Source organism: Crocodylus porosus, unplaced genomic scaffold (assembly GCF_001723895.1).
Source record: "Crocodylus porosus isolate Cpor-Errol unplaced genomic scaffold, CroPor_comp1, whole genome shotgun sequence".
Lineage (NCBI taxonomy): Eukaryota > Metazoa > Chordata > Crocodylia > Crocodylidae > Crocodylus > Crocodylus porosus.
In genome coordinates this window covers 16,346,520-16,369,306 of record NW_017728949.1, presented here as the reverse complement: position 1 = coordinate 16,369,306, position 22,787 = coordinate 16,346,520, and the positions used below count along the sequence as shown (strand labels likewise).

Below are 22,787 nucleotides of genomic sequence, written 5' to 3'. Positions count from 1 at the left end.
TTCCACCACAACCCCTCATCTTCTTCCCCACTGCCCCAATAACATTGATTTCTAAGTAGCTAGCTGTAGGGTCTCTCTTCTCTTGCACTTTGATCTGCTCCACTCCAATACTGAGGACAGAAACAAGGCATTGTTTTAAGGGATGATTTTTGCTGTGGCAGGAGCCTGCCTGGCGTTCTGGTCCGGCAAGTCATTTAGCAACAGCTTGTTTTATCAATGACTGCAGGCGGTGAGGGGGCGGATGTTTTCCAGTTAGCCCCATATAACAGAAAGGCCTGAGTCAGAGCTGGTATCAATCCATAATATGGATCCACTCACCCAGAGATTGCTGTCACCATATCTGTACTCTCACTCCCTGCCGGCACACAGTGTGGAACAGCCATTTGTACTAACACATAGCCCTGTGAATCCGTCAATATGATCATCAATGTGACTCGCTAGTTCCTGCTGAACTTTTGCTGAGCGTTGTTTTGCTGCTTATTTTTCATAGAATGGTAGGAAAGCAGAGCTGGAAGGGACCTCACAAGGCCATCCAGTCCAGCCCCTTGCTCAAGGTAGGCTCATCCCTTGCTAAACTATCCCAGCAAAGCATATGTCCAAACTGCTCTTGAAAACTTCCAAATGATGGGGAGTCCACACTTTTTCTAGGTTTCAACACTTGACCAATCTTATAGTCAGAAAGTTCCTCTTAATATCCAACTTAAATTTCCCCTGCTGCGGCTTGAGGCCATTACTCCTAGACCTGTCTCCTACAGCCACAGAAAAAAGGCCATCTCTATCCTCTCTGTGATATCCCTTCCAGTATTGGAAGCCTCTTATCAAATCTCCCCATCAAGTCTTCTCTTCTGCAGGCTACATAACAGTAGCTCTTTTAGCCTTTTCTTGTAAGTCATGCTTTCCAGGCCTCCAGTAATTTTTGTTGCTGTCTACAGGACACACTGCTATAGAGAACTCTTGACTAGTGCTGAATAGAGATTTAAAATCTCTTCCCTTGATTTGCAGGTGACACTCCTATTAATACAATACAGTATACTGTGCGCCTCTTTTGCAACAAAAGCACATTGCTGGCTCAAACTCAGCTTATAGCCTGCTACAGCAACCTGCAATCTTTTCAAGCCATAGGCCAAAACAATCTGACTTGGGTCCAATGCAGACTTGGTGGCTTCAGCAATGGATCAGCAATGGGAGGCTTTTCCAGTGCCTGCACCAGGCCAGGCAGTTAGGAATGGAGCCCGTGACACTGTCTGCCTGGTTGGGGCACAGGCACATTTTCCTGTTGTGGGGAAGCTGTGCCAGGGCTAGGCAACTGGAAGTGATGTCCATGCTTCTACCACTTCTGCATTGCATCTGGGAGGTAAGGAATGGGGCAGGAAGCAGCAGCAACAGCATGGAATCAGCTTTCCACTGACTGGCCCTAGCTCCACACCAGCTGGAACCTGTGCCAATGTCCTAGCCAGAGAGATGCTAGGGAGAAGAGGAAAAAGCAGTTACAGCAAGGGTGCAACTTCTAAGTTATGCAGCTCTTTGGACCTGGTGCAGCCATGGGCAGAGGCTAAGCTCTCAGGCTCCCCAAGCCAGACCCAGGCAGCAGGTTCTATGTTTTTGAACCATGGTATACTATGACCCCCAAGTCTTTCTTTGAAGTACCACAGCCTAGCCAGTCAATCCCCAGTCTGTGTATATGCATGCAATTAATCTGCTTCAAGTGTAGGACTTTGTGCTTGTGCTGGTTAACTTTCATCTGGCTCATTGCAGAATATTTTTCCAGTCTATCCACATCAGTCTGTATCCTAGCCCTACCCCCACAGAGCCTCTGCAACTTGGTGTTATCTTCAGATTTGCTAAACGTGCACTCAGCCCCATCATCCAAATCATAAAAGAATTTTGAACATTAAAATAATAAAAAGGAAAAAGACCAGAATTTTAATTGCGTCATGGCACAGGGTCCTGCAGGAGGGCTGTGATCTCCCCAAGGCTCCCTTCCCATGCCAAGTTGGCCCAAAGGGCACCCTCAATTCTCACGCACCACATCTTTGAAGGTAAGATGTGTAATAGGGAGGCTGCCTTTTCGTCATCTTGGACACAGTCTTGTTGTACCCTCTGACCCTGTAGGCTCCTGGACTCCTCATGGGTCCCATTCTGTAATGGGTGTTTCAGGGCACCCTAGCCTTACAGGCTATGCATGGCTCCAACCACCCCTTTACTACGCCCCAAGACTTGCAGATGGAACTGATGTTGTTTGGTCTGGGCTTTGTTACAATTTGGCCCACTTATCCTCCTTGGGCCCTCCGCAGCCCTGTCTCACGCTGTGCCTTCACTGGCGCTCAGGCCCTCCGCAGCCCAATGCTGTGCCCTCTCTGGCGCTAGGGTCTGTGCACCCCCCAATGCTGCACCTTCTCTGGCACTGGGGTCCCCATACCACCATGGGTCCCTTATGAGGCCTCCTCCAACCCTTAATAGCCTCACCCAAACCACTGATGTTATACAATAAGCCAAATACAAGCCCCTGGGTTATAACAAACTCAAGCCACCTGGCTGTAACATCATTCAAACCCTACCAGGGAATAGTCCATCCCACCACAGTGTCAGGAGCTGCTCGTGCAGTCAGACCTCTCCCCTTTGTTTGCACAAACAGAGCTCCTTCCCCCTTTGCTGCCAGCAGGGAATTGCCAGCCTGGCCTCCGCCCTGGGGTTTAAATGTGAGCCAGGCCCTGCCCCTTCCAGCCAGCTGACCGCTAGCAGGTGTGGGTCACTAGCTAATGCTGGTTGCCCTGGCAACCAGCAGCTGGGGCTCCTCACTCACTGCTAGGGCTCTTTCCCTGGCAGTTTTCCCTCTTTAAAAGGAGCAGGGCACCTAAGTGCTCTGTGACAAACTGTAAAAGGTTATTACTGTGCATGAATAAGAAAGTAGTAAAAGTTCAAATGCTAAAACAAGTCAGCTATTTGCACTACTATTTGCCTTTTTAAAAATTGCTTCCCTCCTCAGCTCTGGCGAAGATTGCATTGCATTCAAAGCTATGTCTAACTTTATCCCAACAATGTATTTGGTCCAATAAATGTTAACATCCCAAGACAATCCTTGTTTCTCAAAAAATTACAACCACCTTCCATTCTTTATAATGAAGTGGGTAAAATATAGTTTGTCTTTGAAAGTTTTTGCATGTTTTTAGCACAGCAAAACAACCAGCAGTCATTTTCAAGTTAAATAAAGTATTATTTTTGGATAAAATTTTAAAAGCAGTTGCCTGTTAATTAAATGTTTTCTCATTACTCCATTAAATTATTCTGCCATTAGAATAAACAAACATTAATAACTGTACTGTTTATAGGAGAACTTCACACACATTCAGAAAACTATCCTATAGTATCTACTAGTATGGGATCATAGTCTATGAATAGCTATAGATGCCCAGGTTTGAAAATGTGGCTTTCATTATAACACCTACAGATCTTTGCCTGATTGGGTACATGCAGTTGTTACATTTAGATCAACCAAATCAGGGTTAGGTCAATCTAAGTGCTCATCTGTGCAAACATTCTGGGAAGTTAAATCAGGCAAAAATGGCCCAATCTAAATTAGTTTGCTAGAGAAAGTGAATTCAATCAGGAATGGGTTAGCTGGGAAAACCCAGACACTGGTCCTAGCCTTGGGGCTGTCCTCTTCCTGCCCCACAAACCTGAAGGAGCTACTTTTAGTCCCCCGCCTCTCCACCCCAGGATAGGTAACCCCCACCCCATTAACCCACCAGCCACCCCCATCCTGCTAATTCTCTTCTAGACCTTCCAAACCTCACTCCACACCTGCTAATCCCCCTATAATCCTACCTACCCCTCTCCCCACCCCAAACTACTTAACACCAGGTTCCCAGCACACCTCCTGGCAGTGATAAATATATGCACAGTCTTTTCCCAATCTACAATCACATGTGATGATTGATCAGGTATGGTGAACACCTGCATATACCCATAAAGACTAACTGGTAAGGGTCCCATATATTAAACATTATTTGCTTCTCTTCTCAGCCCTAGTGAAGATTGTACTGTACTTACAAGTATGTCTAACTTTATTTTAGGTTTTTCCTGCTTGGTGTAGGGGGCTGGACCTAATGATTTTCTGAGGTTCCTTCCTGCCTTATAGTCAATTAATCTATTAAAATCATGCCTTCCTAGTCTACTAAAAATACTTTAGTATGTAAATACAAAAAGAAATAAAAGAGTTTATGTAATTTTGTTTTTAAAAAAACCTGCCCACAAAAGTTCATGTCTGCATATACCACAGATTCAGAATGAATCCATTTAAACTATGATTTAAATCTTCAGTTTTAAGCAACCTTTCCATTTCTACCTCAAATATTTTCTAAAGAAAAGTGCATTCTCATTGGTTGATGTAATTATTAAACATTAAAGATTTAAAACTAAAAACACCCCATTTCTATTAGATTGTTTGCTGTCTAGGTGGGTGTACTATAGCCACACCTGCACTTACTCACAATTTTCAGAATCTTATTAATTTTATCTTTTTATGTTAGAAAATGTTAAAAGATGAACTGTTTAAAATAATAGATAATCAGCTTTTTCATAGTTTATGTCAAATAACTATTAGAATGGTAACTGAAATATAACTGAACAAAAAACATCATATAGAATTTATTTTTAGTCCAGAAAGAACCCTTTGTGTTTTAGATACAAACTTCTCTTACCAAAACATGTTTCCTATTTACAACTTGAATGACCTAATGAACAAAAGGATTAGCTGAGCAGTATATTAAAACTGATCATTTTAGGTTAGCTGGAGAATATTTTTTAATATGCCCAGGTAAAAATAACTAGAATTTAAGTTCCTATTCACTCTAATCCTTTAAAAATGAGACAGTCTCTATAATTACTTAGGCTGTCATTCAATTGTTTAAACCAGGGCTTATCTCTGCATATTCATATTTATTCATAGTCAGGAAGAGGAAAAACACATTTGTACAGCTTTTCTTTTAATTCCCAGCTTCACATCTCTGAATGAATTAGTTCAAATGAAGAATCAATTTTTTTCTGTGACTGCTGAAGAAGCTGCTGCTATCAAAAGCTGGTGGTTTAGATCTGTTGATGACTTTACTAGTCGCTTATACTCAGCAGCGCAACCTTTAGCTTCCTCATGAGATTAATATAGTACATGCCTTATTGTGCCATATTTATAAAACTTGACTTCAAAAGTGAGATGCTTTTCTCCTGATTTTTCTTTATGTGGAAAGGAATATCCAAGGTTGACAGAGGCTCATGCATTCACCTTTTTATTTAAATGTTTTAAGAGATTCTAAGAAGTTTATCCCTTAAAGCATTCTGTATCGAACTCACATTTTATTTTGTACAAGTGTATACCTGGAAATTAAAACATTATAACTTAAACAAAAATAAGCCCAGTTTTAACAGGAAAAAAATCTAATTATTTTTATTTTTTTAAATCATCTGTCATCAGTAACCTAATATACAGCATATTCTGGGTCTGCAGGGAAACAGCTTGGGATTAATCACAACTCTGTTACCACAAAGACAATCAGGTAGGGATCTGGAGTAAGTGGAAAAAAGGGAAACTTGCCTCTGTTTTGTAAACCTGCTCAGATGGCTTTTGGTATGTTTCTTCTAGTGGAGGTTTTTAGGTGGATTATGTTTATTAAAAATAGAACTTTTAGAAGTTTTTTTTTGTTCATTTTCTTTTTTTTTTCTGAAGTACTGTGAGTTTCTTAATCTGTGTTTTGTTTTGTTTCCGGAAGAGTTGCATGTTTGGAGACCTTCATGTGACTTAATTTGGTGAAGGTATGTTTTCTTATTGTTGTTTAATTATAATTTACAGAAGAGTTTTGTGAGTGTCTTGAGGCTTTTGTTAAACTCAATCTATGATAATCTTATTATTAATGCAAACTGTGAGTGTTTATATGTCATTCTGTTCTGCACCTTTTCCTCATAAAAGTCGCTTAAAAGCTTGAGAAGTATTTTTCTTGTTGAGAATTTAATGTTTAGTACTAAAAACTAATGCAAAAAATGAGAAACAAAAAACAAATAAAACAAGAAATAATTTTGGAATGTTTTCTCACATTCAGGTTGTTAGTGTCTATCTTCATCTACTTTTCTTTTTAGCAGAGGTAAGACCCTGTGTGTGAAAAAGCCTACATAGGCTATGTTTTTCTAAAAACTAGAATACACTACTAACCCTTCAGTAGCTCTTAGTAGTTGCATGTACTGCATATCACAAAAAACTTAAGATGTTCTTAATTATTAAAAAAACATTAATTTAAATAATGCCCCCTCCCCTGGCTCCAGCTGATCTACAACATGACATTTGGGTTTCTTTATAACAGTGTCAAAAATGTGCTCTTAGCATGATATCGATCAGTCTGATGTGTTACACCTTTTGCATTTAAATAGGACTAGTGTTTTGTTTGCTAGTCCCTTTTTAATTGTCTTTTTTAGGAAGGGCTTTTCATTCCTTAAACTTCGTAGTAATTTAACTTCAGGTAAGATTAAGCAATCAAATCTTTTTTGGTAATTCTTTTGTTAGTCTCCTCATGAAAGAACCAATGTTTATGTACTTTTAAAACATCTTTTGTTCAAACTCTGTACAGCCTGTTAAGACTTTTACAAAATTACAAGATCATATCTTTGTCATTGTTTGTACCACTTTCAGGAGTGTCGCACTGCATGCTCTCTGCTCTTTAAGGACTTAACATTCAAGTATCTGTTCAGGTGTCTCTGGGAAGGTTGTTCTCCTATGTTACAAGCTTCTTAGTGTATGGAAGGAAAGAAGAAATTTTTCACCAAAGAGTCTGTGCAGTGATTAGAGGTGTTAGCAGAACTGGCTTCCTTGTAGCAGCCTCGTATTTTGCTCACTCAACTATTTGTCAATAGTATTTCTGGTAAGGCTGCTTTAGATGTTACTGTAAAGCATAAGTAGTTTTCTTTGCTGTTAATAACTTAAACTACAACTGTAATACCTTGGTGTGCTGTCCATAACTTGGTGTAGTGCTAAAATAAATGTACTGTCTGTCCTTTTGCCATTGGCAGTATCTGACACTCTTTAGGTAGACACAGCTTCTAATGTTTTAAGTAACCTGTTGCAGTTAAACATAAAAGTATCAGTCACCCTAACTTAAGTGCAGGTTATGCAAACAGTTGCAATGCTTAGTGAAGTTTAGACGTGGGTGGTCTGCCTTTAAGAGTAAGAGGACCTCTTGAGGTCTTTCCAGTCCTCTTTTTTTCAAAATAACAAATCATAATGTTTAAAACACAACAGAGAATAGAAAGTTTGGGCTAGAAGGGATTTCATCCTTCTGTGTTTCTAAATGGTAGGGTAAATAGTGTAATTGTAGCCATGATGGTCCAAGCAGTATGTGAGAAGCAAGTTTTTAACTTTTTTAGGCAATCTTTTAAGTCCTAAGTGCCATTCCTCAGGTTACCAAAAGCCATCTTTCTTGCAAACAGTTCTAAATACAGTAATGTTTAAGGCATGTGAGTGAAAGTAAGATTCTCTTTTAATTTAGAAAGCTAGATACTAAATAACAAACTTTGAAAACTGTTCCCCAGGGCGAAAAAAAGAATGAAAGACATTGTTTCCATAGTGTTATCTTCCTATCAGTATTTACTTACTTTCCTAGTGAAAAAGTTCTTCTTAACATCTAATGTAAGTCTTTCTATTGCAATTTTACTGTGTGCCATTCTTCCTTTGCATAGGGACAGAATGCTTCTGTGACTCAAATATTGTCCCTTTAAGGAATAATCAACTGTCCTTCCCTCTTCCTCCCCCTTCCTCACCCCCCACCCTTAGATTTGCATGGAATCCTATCTATTACTGTTCAGTTCTTTAGTTTATTTTTTCTAATGTCTAGCAAACTTACTCCATAGTCATGTTTAGCATTGCCAATGTCATATCATGGACCCTAGTACCCAAGTTGCCTCCCACCTTCGATTCACTAGCAGGTTTTTTCCATACTAGTGAAAGGTAAATTGGTAAGTGCTTTCCACCAAACAATCTGAACTGTATGTCTGTCTGTCCAGAGGATTACGTTCTCAGCAGGCCACAGTATTTGTAGACTCTTCTTTCTTGTCCTAAACACCAGAATACTTTCATCTGGATTTCTCTTGCTCCCTCACTTTCTCTCTTCTTCCTGCTTTTGTCTATAGATTCCTCCTCTAGGACCTGGCCCTTGCTGATTTTGCCTTCTACATCAGATCTGTTGGAAATTCCTGAGTTGTCTCCCACTTAGCTTTGAACCTCAGTTCAAGTATGTCTATTTAATATACATGGCAGACACTCTTTGTCTGCCAGTCCTTTCTCCGTAGCCATGTCATTGTCTATTCCAGTTATGTGATCTATCCAATCAGGTCTGTGTTACTCAGTTCATTTTATGTGCATTAGGACTTAAAGTTTTTTCTGGTCACCCATTCTTGAATAAAGATGAAGTCCTGTTGGATAATTATCTGCTCACAAAACACTTAAGTAAACACTTTGGTTATCAAGTGAGTGGAAAAATAGTTACCAGCACTTCTGTTTGTCTTTATTCTTGCAGTCACTAATACACTCCCACTTTAAGTGACATTAGGCAGTTCTTTCATTAACTCAGAACAGCAAGGATCTGAATAGCTAATTAATTACTTGAACTGATCAAATTACAGTGCACATACTCCTGTTTCGATGGCCTTTGACTCCAGGAAGAAAGCGAAAAGTAAAAGTAAAAGTAAAACAGCATTTGGGGTTGGACTAGTTTTCTACCTTTTGGATTACGTAATGTTTTATTCCTTTTGTGACTGTGTACAAAGTACAAGACAGCAAAATACAGAATACATGTGACGTATGGTTAAGGGTTAAAGATATTTAAAGAACTTTGTCTTCAATCTCTTGAAGGTTAAGTGCAATTTTTTCTAATTGATAGAAGCTGTTCAATATATTGGCTAAGGAGATGGCACAACATCACATTAAGAGATAAAGGAAAGGTAAATCCTGGCTATGAGGCTGCAGATTAAAAGATGATATTTTCTGGTTAAGCATACCCTAGTTTTGATGAGCACAGTTTTTGTGGCAGATTTTAAGTGAAACTACCCCCTCCATTTCCTGCAAGTACCTTCCTTTGAAGCATAAGAGTTACTTTACTAGTGTGCCTGTGGACAACTATCAGTGGTTTGGACGATGTATTTGTTTTCCAAGGTATCAGTGTGGGATTTCTAGCCTGATTAATCCAGATCCTGTTAGGATAAAGGCCAGGTCTACATCACAAACTCTGGCTAGTATGTCCATCTCTGTCTGTAATGTGATGGTTTGCAATTGTTCGGTGGTTAAAAAAATATTGTACAGGATTCAGGTAGCATACTGAAATTAAAAGGAGCTGCTACAGCTTCTAAATGATGATGGTTTTGTTGGGGTCAAAAGGCTAAGAAATCAGTACAAAAATAAAAAAATAACAAATAATAATAATATTAGGAGCCAGGGCTAGATTTGCTTTTCTCCTTTAGTTTCTGTGTCATGTACAAGAGAATGGAATATGGGCCACTGGCTCACCAGACTTGCGGATTCTGAACATTGGCAGCTACAAAACTAAGTGATCTAAGTAAGTGGCAGAATGAGGCTTGAATTGAGGGCAGCTGTTCTATGTGGTCACCTCAACTGGAAAGCTTCAGGAATTCTGAGGGCCAAGGCTGCTGTTTTTGTTATAGGAGTTATTATCTTCATCTGCACATATTTCCTGAAGGTGTTTAAGTGCATGAGTTACTGAAGGGCAAAGAAACAGCACTAAGTAATAGTTTCCTGAAAATATGACTCCAGCTATAGAATTCCCTGTAGAGAGCCATCCAATTAAACGTTGTTCCCACTGGTTGCTCTTCAGACTATGACATGAGCACCTAGTAAATGCATATGGAATAGATATTTGTTCATTTACTCCTTCTGTGTCTTTCCCTATGGGAAGAACCCAAGATTAGGGCATAGCTATTAGTAAGCTAGCTCTTTCCTGTTTGCAGAAATCATTGCATCAGGCTTACAGCTGAAGAACACAGTTCTGCACATTGCTGTGTCCTCAAATTTGGGTCAAATCAACCTATATCGGACTTGAGCCATGTGGAGTGCATACTGCAGTTCACATTAAACAAAGCCTGTTTCATGTACTGAAATTGTAGGTAACTAGTTTATAATTGCTGTGAAGCATAGCTGAGGAAGGTATAAGTAGTTAAAAGTAGTCCTTTTTACTTTTTTCCTGTGAAATAATTTTATCTTTTGCAATGAGCTTGATTACAGATTTTACCTTCACTTTTGCCAGGTAAGACTTTTACCGTATTTTTGGCAGATAATGGACACTAATGTCCAGCAGCTGTTCCTTGAGGAGGGGAGGGTGCATGTTCATTGTGAGGAAAATATGGCATATAGCATTTCAGGTTAGTGCCTTCAGTGATGAACTTCTGTATGACAACGAATACAGGTGTCTACATCAGTGATGCTCAACCTTTTGGCTCCACAGGTCAGATGAGTGATGTGGGGCCTGTCTGAGGGGCAGATCAGGCTGTGGGACCCAGTACCACGTCCTCCCATCCCCTGTGTGCCAGGATGGGTCCTGGAGGCCTGACACTGCCCCATCACCCTTCATGCAATGGGTTTGGGTCCCAGGGGCCCAGCACCACCCCTCCTGGCTCCCCGCACTAGGATTGGGCTTTATGGACTCGGCGCCACCTCCACCCTTTCCCAGCCCTGCTTGTTAGGATTAGGTGTTGGATCTAGTGTGAAGGGCTTGGAGCTCCCCATGGGTCAAAAGACTTGGCAGTAGGGGACCAATGCCACTGCTCCCCAGCCACAAAATTTCTGGGCCTCTAGAGAACCCTGTGGGCCAAACGACACAGTGCTGCAGGCTGGATCAGGCCTGTGGGATGGAGGTTGAGCACTCCTTGGCTACACAGCTAGAAGTACTTTGCTTTTTGTGGCCCATTCTTTCAGCGTCAGGGTAAGACTCATACTGCTTTTCTGGTTCCTAGGACACTGATATTGGACCAGCTAGGATTGATACAGGTCAAAGCTTTGTAGCCTTGTATGAAAAAATTAAAGGCAGTCTTGCTCTGTAGACACAAACCACCTGTCCAATGACCATTACACTAATAGGTCCTTGGGCAAGTGACAAAGCAGTTTAGCCCTGGTATTCAGGGGAATTTAGGGGTTGCTTTAGAATACCAGGCATACTAGTGGTGCCTCAAGGGGGTAGAGAAGAGCCTGGGCAGTGCAAGCCAGTCATGGGATGGAGAACAAGAAAAATTGTTTACACAACTGCTCTCCATTGGATTACTTTCTAATACTTTGAAGGGTAGGATTAGCAAACAGTCCTCCAATATGTTAGTGGCTAAATGCAGAACTTGGCTGAAATGGGTTCTTGCAGCATCTCTCTCACTTCAGGTTAAGTGAGGAAGCAGAAATTCTACATAGGCTTTTGGAGTAGTAAATGTTGCTATCACAGTAGGTTCCTGGAAAGGGCCTTAATCCAGTGCAGGGAAGTGCAGGTTATCTATCTATTTTGGTTATCTTCCAAATCATGCCATTTTCAGAGCCCATCTTTACTTTGTCAGTTATTGTATAGCAGTTATGAACTTGTATTACCCAAAGATGTTTGAAGAGATGTTTGTTCCTTTTAACTTCTTTTCCATACCCTTCTTGAATTCTTGAGCTTGTAACAGGGGGCCTTCCTGGGGCCACTGAGAGCCCTGCCAGGCCACTCACTCCCAAAGGGGCCATCCACTCCCGGCAGGGTCAGGAGGGACCTGAACAGATCATCTAGCCTGACCCCTTGCCACAGGCAGGAATGAATGCTGGGTTTACAAGACACCAGACAGGTGATCATCCAACCTTCTCTTGAAGTTGATTCCAGATTTTGGCCACCCTAACTGTAAAATATTGCCTTCTGATCTCTAACCTAAACCTAGGCCATTGGACAGATGTTTTCCCACTGTAACAGGATACCTTCTTGGGGCCGATCTCGCTGTGGCCTGCCCACCTGTTCCTAGGCTAACTGCCTGACTTCGCCTGCCATGCCTCGTTGTTAATTAGTTAAATAGATGTTAATATGCAGGAAACTGCCCATTTCATGCCCCGATGCCAGGGGGCACTATCTGCAGCTCCTTTCCTACCCTACACCACAGACCAAGCCTCGCAAGCGGCATCTATAGTTCTCATTGTCACCTGCCCCAACACTGGGCCCCAGAATCCTACTGTTGAATCCCACCTGGATTCTTCCCCTCAGGCAGTATTTTCCACCATCATACCAGGCACCATAGCTCCCTGAACTGATCCCCCCCTTCGGGTGTGATTCCCCTCCACCAGGACCTTCAGCTTACTAGCTCTGGCCCATCTCCAGGCCAGTCAGAACCCCAGGCTGTCAGCTCTTGGGCATTCCTCGTAGTGGGCCCCCAGCCCTTCAACCCTTCCGGTCTTGGCCCCAGCATGGGAGTTCAAACAGGCCTGAGTCTATGGCCCTTACTCTTTCACCATGGGGTCCACCTTCCCAACCCTCCAACAAAGGGGTAACCCACCCAGTTGTGGGGGCTAGGGGTTAAGGCACCCCGACCCATGTTTCACCAGGGTAGTAACTGGCCTGGTATTTCTTGGGGGCTCCTGTACCACTTAGAGCCCAGCAGGCCACCCACTCCCAGCAGGGTGCAGTTTTAGGTCATGCCCAGGACCAGGAGCCTCCAAACCATCCCCTATTGCTCCTCCCTTACCTCCAGATGATATCAGCAGCCCACCAGCTAGGTGATGTTGTTGCCTGGCCCTCAGCAGTAGAACTTCTGTTTTTATATGGGCAGCCCCAGATCCAAAATGGCTGCCCTCATCAGGCATCTGGAAGCTGCCAGCTCCAGGCCCTTAAGTGGCAGGCACAACCAGTGCCCTGCTACAGAGCTCCTATTCTTAGCTCTATAGAGCACACTAAACACTTCTGGTAGGGTGAAGGGGAAAAAGGTGGTGTTCAGTTCCTTTAAGAAATCCCTGTCTTGTGTCACCGGATACTTGCTAACATGATTTCACATCATATAGATTACAGAAGGAATGGGTGCAGTACAAGGTATTTGAGGGAAGACACCTTTCTTGTTCTTTGGGGTTGCCAGCAATGCAGCTAACTTTGCTTGCTGCTGTATGAATTCTAGACGACGACAAGTGTCAGTCCTCAAAATATTGAACAAAGCAGGGAAGTTTAGCAGTCATTTAAAGCAAAGCTATTGGGACAAAGACATTAATTTTTGAAACCTGAGTATTTGGCACCTAAAAATTGAGTGGTACAAAGCATGTTGTCATTTTGGTCCTTATTGGACGAGGTAAACTTTCAGTGCTTTAACAGAGGATAACAAGAGTGCAATAACCAGAGGATGGCTGTGTACCTAGATGTGTTAGACAAACCAAGATATAACCTAAAATCACTGATGGGTGAACAGAAGGAATTTCTGAATGAAGTAAAATTTAACTCATAGCCCCCAGGCCTTGGGAGGGAGGGAGAAGACTCTAAACTTGTGTTAGTAAATATCTTGAGAGTTTAAGGGTTAAATAAAAACAAACTATACCATTCTATAGACATGTGAATTCCAACTCTCTGTGTCCTAATTTAATTCACCTTGAATGTTCTTCTGAAACTAAGTCCCCTGCAGATTGAGCATTGAGAGAGCTTGCCTACAGGGAGGAGTACTTGATAAACAAGATCACTCATGTGAGAGAGACTGTAGTCTTAAACCACTCCATTTGTAAGGATTCATTTTGTCTCTAATGTTGTATTGCTAGAGGCTTCCAATTTCTAAAGTACATATGAGATATTAAAATGGGATCTCGGCATAGAGGGAAGAGGTGGTAAGATAAAGAAAAATTATTAGTAGGAATGAGATACAAATATTTGTATTTGGCAAATACCGGTGGTCTTCAGGTATGGATTGGAGGCAATTGCTTCTAAACAACTGTATCTATAACTGAAATATGTTCTAGGTGGTGGATGGGCCAGATCTTTGGCTTAGTTCATTGAGACCAAGGGGAAAGAATGTTGTTTTTTTTTTCTTTCTGATACCAAGTTTGAGTTGATACTTGTGAGCGTCATAGCTTGCTTACCATTGTAAACATCAGGTAAAAATACGCTGACCCATTAGAAGTCATGGTCCACGGCAGGGGTTGGCAACTTTTGGGCCAGATGTGGCTGAAAGAGCTATTTGATCTGGCTCATGGATGTGAGGCTTCAGGGGCATTTGGTGGTGGTAGCTCTTCCCATTCCACCACTGAGAGATATGGCATTGGTGGCTGGGTCCTACCCATGCCTCTGACATGAATTGGCTCATTCCAGCCTGCAACCTGAACAGGATTTGATCTATATTCTGTTTCTGTTTGTACTACTGGTCTGTGGGTGACTTTGAATAAGTTACTACTCATTGTCTCCTTTTTCTTCTCTATAAATAAAAGTAATAGTGACCTCTTTTGTGAGGTTATAGTGAAGTGCTAGGTAAATAAATGGATGATGGACAGGGCATTTTGTTCCTGAGCTGTATAATCTGCGGCAATGGATTAAGGCTAATTATCTGGATTAATCTGAAATGTACGCTGTATAATAAGGGGCATAAATATAGGCAGGAATGAGATGTATACTTGGAGCTTATTTGGAGTGCAGGTATTTTAATATGCTAATTTGGCTTTCTCGATCTGTTATAAGAGGATTAACACAACTTGAAAGTGAAAAAAAGTTAACATTTGAATTCTGGTTTATATAACAAAAAGTTGTGATGAAACTTCTTAACAAATTCTATTGAGATGCTAGATCCTGCAGATAGCTTCATGAAGTAGTAAAGTTAAAATGGAGCTGATAAATGACAGCAATCATTAGTGCTGTGCGAAATTTTGCTGGCTGTTTCATTTCAACACTGTTTCAACTCATTTCAAGCTCAAAACAGCTAAATCAAAATGAAATGAAGGACTTTGAAACAGCCTCAAAATGAAGCAAGGGCAGTCAAAATGCTTTGAAAGTTTCGAAACGTTTCAAGTTTCAAAACTCAAGCAGGGCTTGCCTGTAGGGAAACAGAAAGTAAGGAGAGGGAGCGGGAAGAGGCGGGAAGGGCTGCTTTTATATTGACAGTGTAGCTGGCCAGTGACTGTGATCCTTCCCAGAGGTCCTTTCCAATCCCAGTGCTCTGGGGAAGGGATGGAAAAACAGCATAAAAGGCAGCATTGTTTGAACTGGCCTGCTTTCTGTCACCCTGTCACAAGTTTTGCTTGTCAGCAGCCTGAGAGGCAGTTTCCCAGAAACCCCAGCACCTATCTCCTTGAAAGCTTGCAGGCTTCATGGCCTCAGCAGAAGCTACCATCCCTGCGGTTTTCACTCCTCTGTGCCTTAACTCGCAGTTTGCTTGTAAGCAGCTTGTGGTGCAGTTTCCCAGAAGCCCCAGGACCTGTCTCCTTGAAACCTGGCAGACTTTGTGGCCTCAGCAGGGGCTACCATCTATGCAGTTTTCACCATACTGTGCCTTAACACACACGTGACACAAATTTTGCTTTCAGGAATTTGAGGTACAGTTTCCCAGAAACCCCTGTATGTATGTCCTTAACACTTGGCAGGCTTCATGGCCTAAGAAGGAGGTACCATCCCTGCAAGCTCCATCTGAATCAGGCAAGAACTGACAAAGTTATAGGCAGTTTTGTGGTTCCCCATAATAGCCTATGGGCGAAATGTCAAAACAGTGTCGAAACAGCAAAACAGTTTTGACAAAACGAAACAGAACAGTGGTTTCAAAACAAAATGAAACTCGAGAAAAAACACTGTCCCGTCAAAAAGTTGAAATGGAAGTTGAAACGCAACAATGCTGTTTTGCACAGCCCGAGCAATCATCATGACTTGACTGAACATGGCATAAGCCTTCTCAGTCAACACAGGAGTAAAAAGCTCCCTTTTGCTAAAGCATTATGTTGACACTAGACTTAAGCAGATTGCCATCTGCTAGGATAAAGAATAAAAATCTGTCAAAATAAATAGTGATGATGCAAACACTGTTAGCCTTTTGGTAGGGAAGTTAATATCTTGTTATAATAGACCCCAGAAGGAGCCAAATATATACTCAAGATGCCGTTTGCTATTCAGTGGAAACTTGCTGTTTCATATGAATTTGGGAGATTGGAGCAAGTTGTCTATTAGGCTCTTACATTTGGCTTCCCAGGCAGTAAGCAAATACAATTTCCTCAAAAAAATCTACTAAATGAAGTGACTTAAATCATTCAGACTCTACACAGATATTAGAACAAGGGTGGGCAATGCCCAGCCTGTGGGCCAAATCAGGCCAGCAACAAACTCCATTTCCCAGCATCCCCTGCCTGCATCTCTGTGGCCAGTTTCCATAGAGACCAGCCCGAGCAGTGGGGCTGACAGCATGGGGCCAGGATTTCCATGGAGACCAGCCTGAGCAGCACTGGCAGGGCGCACGGCGGGGTGGGGAACTGTTCTGGGGCTGGAGCCAGGGCCAGGATTTTGTGGAGGTGAGAGCACGGTCCGGAGCCAGGGCAGAGCTGTTCAGGCTGGTCCCCATGGAAATCCCGGCCCTGCATGTCACAGCCCTACTGCTCCTGGCGCGTCTATGGAAACCAGTCGGAGCAATATGGACAGGGGTTTCTGGAAAATGGAGTCTGGCCACTGACCAGATCTGCCATTTTGCCCACCCCTGTATTAGAAGGACTGAAAAAAAAATAGAAAGGAAAGGAAAACATACGATGATTGTAGAAGACTTGGGGGGTGGGGGAGAGGGGGCAAGCCGGAATGGTATCCAATTTGAATACTGCAAACTTACAAGACACAGCTTAGGCTTTGAAACCTGACCTAAAGCTTACCAAAATCAGTGTGCTTGGTAACCTTATCAAACCTTGCATTTAGAACTGAACTCTGAAGTACAAGTATACCGCTCCCTCAGGCCAATGATCTGTCAGACTGCAAAACAACAAACTTAGGTTCAGAAAATTACAAATGATTTTTGTACTTTAAAAGGTGGTAGCAGAACACTTTTAACCTCTCTTGAAATTCCATCACTTAACTCAGAGTAGCTGTTCTTAAAGAATAAAACTTTAAAAACTGACTTGGAGGCAAAATTATGGAACAAAATCATCCACAGACTGGACTTCATTAAGTATGGTCTAAATAGAGACTATGAATTTTTATCTCATTACCTGGGCTAGCTCCCTCTGTCCCTATGGTTTTACTGCTTTGCTTACTATACTTACCTCTCAGCAGTGCCTCCTTCTTTCCCTTCCTGTCCTTTTTACTTAGATTGCTGCTTTCTATTTATACTCCCTGTTCCCTTCAAGTCCATTCATAGCATCTGACGAAGTAAGCTATTGCTTATGAAAACTTAAGCCCCTCTGAATTAAAATAACAGTAGTCTGCAGTCTTTTTTCAGCTTGCAGGCTGGCACGACCCAGCCTGGGTGAGGGGCGGGTGGGCAGGCACCTAAGATGCAGAATTTGCTTCTGCTTCTCTCTGCAGCAGCATGGCAAGAGCGCCTGTCTGCTGTGTCTCTACTGAAATTGGCCAAAGCCCCAGGCCAGATCAAATGGCTCTAGGTGAGCCATAGGTTGCCTACTCCTGATCTACAGAGTACCACTCTGACCTGCCTTCTGTCTGGTACCAAGGGCTGTGAATGGGCAGCCTGAGAAGAAGATGAGTTATCCCTATAGTAAAATTCATTTTTTCTGTTCATCAACTTTAGCATGTTGACTTTTTTCTTCCCAAAGGAATTTGAAAGCAAGTCTGTTGTCAGCTAGATCTTAATACTGCTACTCCTGAGATTTAAGGAAACTTATCTAGTAACACCTGGGCCAGGTACAGACATTATACTTGTACTAGTATAAGTGATTGAAATTGGTCTATATCCATAAGAGAAGCAAAGTTTGGCGCAGACTGGTTCAAAAATGCCATAACTCAGTCTAAGATTTGTCCCTCCCACCAAACAACAATTATGTGTTCTATTCTGCACTGATCTAAATTACACCACTTACAGAAAATTGTGTAACTTAGATCAATCCTGCCTTGGGCTTTTTGAATGTTTGTACCTAGCCCTGAAGTTGCAGGTGATTTTCATCAGAAATATTTTCTCAATGGCTTGGAAAGTACTATTGGAGTGCATTGATACTATTAAGAGTTAATGCAAAACCAATATGTCCCAGATTGTAAATGCTCAGAAAAGGTATGAAATTCATGCTGGCTGGCTGCCACAGCAGTACCTTGCTGACTTCAGCTGAGACAGCAAATACATTTGTATTTGCAAGACGGAAGAAAATAAGAATTTTTAGTTTCTGAAAATAGTAAATAGACTAGGTAAAAAGAGTCAGTCATGACTTATCCTTGCAGTTTACTAGATACTCTGGTATAGCAGATGGGGGAAGATGGAGAAGGGAAACATTTCCTTAAACATTAAAGGGGATATAATGCTGCTTGGTAAGGTGCCAATGGAGTATACTAAGCAGCTGTCCTTTGAAATAAATGTTCTTGAATAGCTTCCATTAAACACAGATGACAAACTAGCTTTTATTTTGGGTTAGAATTTCCTATGAGAGGCTAATATGACCCAAAAGGCTGGGTCTTCAGTTAGGGTGGTGCTTCCCTTTCTTCCCTTGAGTAGACCTGGGAAGCAATTGTTTGGCTAGAAAGTTTTCCTTGTTCCATAAACAGGTTATTAACCCTTCCGTGGGATAAAGGCAAGGCTCTGCTTCCTCCCTTCCCACTTGCTGATGCTAGGAATGTGGCAGAATGCCACCTCTGTCTCTCCCCAAACTCTGCTATCAGGCTGATGACCTATCTGACAATTTGGTTACCATGGTCACTGCAGTGGGCAGACACCCCTGGCTGCAGGTAACCCTGAGTTGTAACCTCACCTGGATACATTTCTGAGGGAGGGGGAAATGTGCTCCCTCTGCCTATGTGACTGGCCTCACACACCTGGGTAGGGAGGCTTAAACTCCTTACTGTTCTAAGCCATGTCATCATGACTGGGATAGGGGTAGAGACCCTGCCAGTCTACCCAGCAACCAGTGATGCATTTTGAATTGGTTGGCTGGCAGCCAACAACTCCTGGGCTGCATTGGATCAGGTAAATGAGGTCATAAGGTCTGTATGTGGAGGGCCAGCAGCCATGATGAAAAATCTCCGAGAAGCTGGTCCATCTGAAACTCACTCTCTCTCTTGAAACTCATGGTCAGTGAACTGCTTGCCTCCAGAGGGAATCTCCACCTGCCTCTGGATAATACTTGTGAGTAAGCTACTTGAGATCTAGCTAGATGTATAGCTTTCAGTAAAACAGATGTGTAATCAAAGGCTACCATGCCACTGTTTGCTCTAAGGGATTTCTCTGAATTGCTCTACCCTGTACCATATTCCAAACCTATTCCTTGTAACCAATAAAGTTCTCCTCTGTACCTAGCATGGGAGACTTATTGGGAGAAGGTCTAGATTATGGCTTGGGGTTCCCTTGGTTTGGTTGACTAAGGGAGACCACTATATTTGTGCTTCAGACTGAGGGAAGCACCTCAAGTTCTTGCAGTGGGTCAAGTACCCTCAAGGACAACTAGGTCTGTGTTTTCCAGGGGGCATAGGGGCAAGATCAGTCCAGACCCTGGATGGTGGCATCAGCTTACAGGTGTGCTCCAGGAAGGGGGTCAACCAGATGTGAGGCACCCCTGGGGAGGTACTTGAAGCCTGGAAGGTGGTCGGGTGTAGTGAGGCAGGTGGCTCGATGCAGGAGCACCCCCTACTGGCTTGCCACAAGGAAAGTTTAGATTGCCAGGTGTTTGTTAGACTTAAGGGAGTGTTGGCTAAGTTGGCATTGTTGTGGTGCTTAATTGCTTGTTCTTGGTGGCCAGCTGATTTAGTAGGGCTATGCTGAACAGTAAAAGAAATGGAGGAAGGCCTGTAGGATTTGAGTGGTGGACCTTCATACAGCTTTGAGCTGGGTGCTTGATTCCATGCAAAGGGCTTTCTTGTATACCTCTCAGCCTATCCCAGCTGACTGCTGTAAAGAACAGCTTGCACTTTCAACTGTCAAGGTGTTGTAACAAGTGCCACTTCTCAGTGAAGCAGCAGAGTTTACTTACTTTGCCTGTCTGGTAAACCTTAGAGGATGGGTCTTTTTAGATTTAAAAAGAAAAAAAGAAAGACCATTCTGAACATGCTTTGCAGAACTGGTGATCTATGAGAGTGCTTTATTTTGATTGCTAGACCTCAGGTGAAATGTCTGGATCTGGGTGAAAAATGTATTTGTTTTTTGTTGGGGGTGGAGGTTGTTTGCTTTTACTATTACTGAAGTTTTATTCATCACTTTAACTTTCATGAATATTGTAAACAAGCTTATCAGACTGTTATTAAGTAGTCAAAGACTGCAAAATATTTAAAGGTAAATGGAAAATCAGTTCTGCACTAGCTGATGCTTTCAAGTTAGTAAAATGTTTTTGGGCAAAGTATGAATCTAGTCAGTATGTGATCAATATTTTCATGGCTCTAACCATGGAATGTAGGAGCATTCAGGTCAAATGAAGTAATTAAATGTTGAGACTAGCACTCATTGTAAGCCTGACTTGCTGTTTCATATCTGAGAGTCAGAAGTGAAGTGATGGAGGGAGTGGCAGCCACAGAGAGCAGAGTCTGCTGATTAACCCCCTTTGGGCTGCATGAGATCTCTGGGCCTCCAGTTTGGACTGATGTAGGGTAACATAGCTGAGGCATCCAGACAGATTAAGATGTTAAGTTCAATGAATTTGGGGGCAAGGAAAAAAATCATTTAAATGTAAGATGGAGAAATTTTTTCTTCTTATTTCATATCTGGCCTATGAAGAATGCAAGCTCTTTGGAATAGGGTCTTGCAAGTAGCTCTTATGAAGCATGTGCATTGCAGGATCAATCCCAGAAAGTATAACCTACTGCTGCAACAAGACTGGTCTAAAGAAACAGTTGCTCTGCCATATCCATTACATACATCAGAATCTTCAGAGTTTACTTGAAAAGAATACAGCTCCAGATTTTAAATACTTTTTTTTTCAAATCAGTCTCTTTGTGTGTTTCCTTCCAGATGAATGCTGCTTAAAACAGTCATATTTATTAAGGTTAAAGTGTACAGGACCCTTTTAAGGGAAGCAGAGTCATGTGCATAATTTCATATAACAGATGTTCTGTTAAATGATAATGAAGTCGATTGTCCATAGGAAAAGTTGAGCCTATCCAGTTAGGAGATGGAACACTACACGTGGCTTGCCAAGATGTCTAAAATCAGTGAAGAGAACTGAATGTCATGTACAAGGAGTACTTCAGTGAGCAATTTTGAAAACTTAATTCCACAGTAATGATGGAGATTGCCACTACAGAACACTTCTGGGTAATACAGTGTTAGCTGACTCCTGTATCTGCAGTCTGAATGTCCCATAACATACCACATCAAGGCATCCAGAAGAATTGCTTTTCAGTTCAATGAATTCATGTCCAGCTAGGGTTGATTGTATACAATAACAGATTAAAATTTGAGCCCATTCTCCTAATAGCTTGAAGGTTACCATAAGGGGTGTTTCTATTTGTTTCCTTGTACATACAGTTTGAGAACTAATAATTAATACCATAGGAATTAATATTGACATGCTGATCTAGTCATCTGAATGACTTTAACTTCACACCCTCTTTTGCCATAAATTCTTTTCTCTGTCTAAACATACATATAGATTTTACTGAAACCCTATTTGCTTGAGATTAAACTACACTTCAGTTTCAACAGGTTAATTTGGTCTGAACTCCAATTAAAGCTTTTGTGGTGTGGGATTGTGGCAGTGCACTGTTTGTGCCTTCCACTTTAAGAATATCAGTCAGGCTGTGGAGTAGCTGGCAGGTGAGTTCAGGCCCAGTTAGTCAGTCACTTGACTGCAGGCAACCACCTGATTGGAGGAAGGCTGGGCAGGGCATGTATAAGCCCAGGCCTTAGGAGTAGTTGTATCTGGGGAGCTGGAGGAGCAACATCCCCCAGCCTGAAGACCACAAATCCTGGAACACCTGAAGGTTGGGGTAGGAACCATAGGAATAGAGGAGGTTCATTTTGGTCCTGGGTAAGACATGAAAGTGCACCTTGCTGGGGCTGGATGGTGTGGTGGGGCTGCCTGTGGCAGGGCAATCTCCAGGAAATAGCACACCTGTGCCTTGTGAATGAAAGGCAAGTATGGGGCACCGGAAAGCCCTAGCCCCCACTGCCTTGTGGGTGACCCTGTGGAGGGGAAAGGCCAGGGGAGCGTACCTTGAGAGAAAAGCATTCAGCAGGACCCTGGGAGGGTGCCAAGGGGGGCTAAGGCCCACTGAGTGGGTCCTGAGGCCCAAGAGGTGTAAGGGCCAGAGCAGGGGTCAGAGTGTGACCCAGTGTGGGGCAGAATGAGCCTGAAGAGCAACGCAGAGTCAGGCCTGGGTGGGACCTGCAGGTCTGCATAGAGTAGGGCCTGAGTGGAGAGAAAGTGGCCCAGTAATGGGCCAAATAGTGTGACCCAGAGAAGGGGCCAGGAGGCCAAGGCCCACGGAGTGGGGCCTAAGGCCCAGTTTGGGTGGGACCGAGTGTGACACAGCAAAGCAGCTGGAGGAGTTGTAGGTGATTTTGAATGCCATCTGCAATGCACGGGACACAGTTTAGGGGCTGTTTGGAGCTATGTATTGGCTCAGTACACCAGGGCTGGAATTAGGGCAGCCTCCTGCATTTTCAGCCATTAACATCAACATGTGGCAGGTGAGTGAGGGTAGACTACCATAAAATAGTGGGGGGAG

At 42.6% G+C, this 22,787-nt stretch overlaps 1 long non-coding RNA gene across 1 annotated transcript; it reads right to left on the bottom strand.

The window, feature by feature from the left end:
- Positions 1-7,816: 7,816 nt before the first annotated feature.
- Positions 7,817-17,901, bottom strand: LOC109322657. The gene is made up of 3 exons (XR_002104448.1): positions 17,821-17,901; positions 8,639-8,643; positions 7,817-7,828 (listed from the first exon to the last, which is right to left on the bottom strand). It is a non-coding gene; the product is annotated as an uncharacterized LOC109322657 (long non-coding RNA).
- Between the last annotated feature and the right edge of the window lie 4,886 nt (positions 17,902-22,787).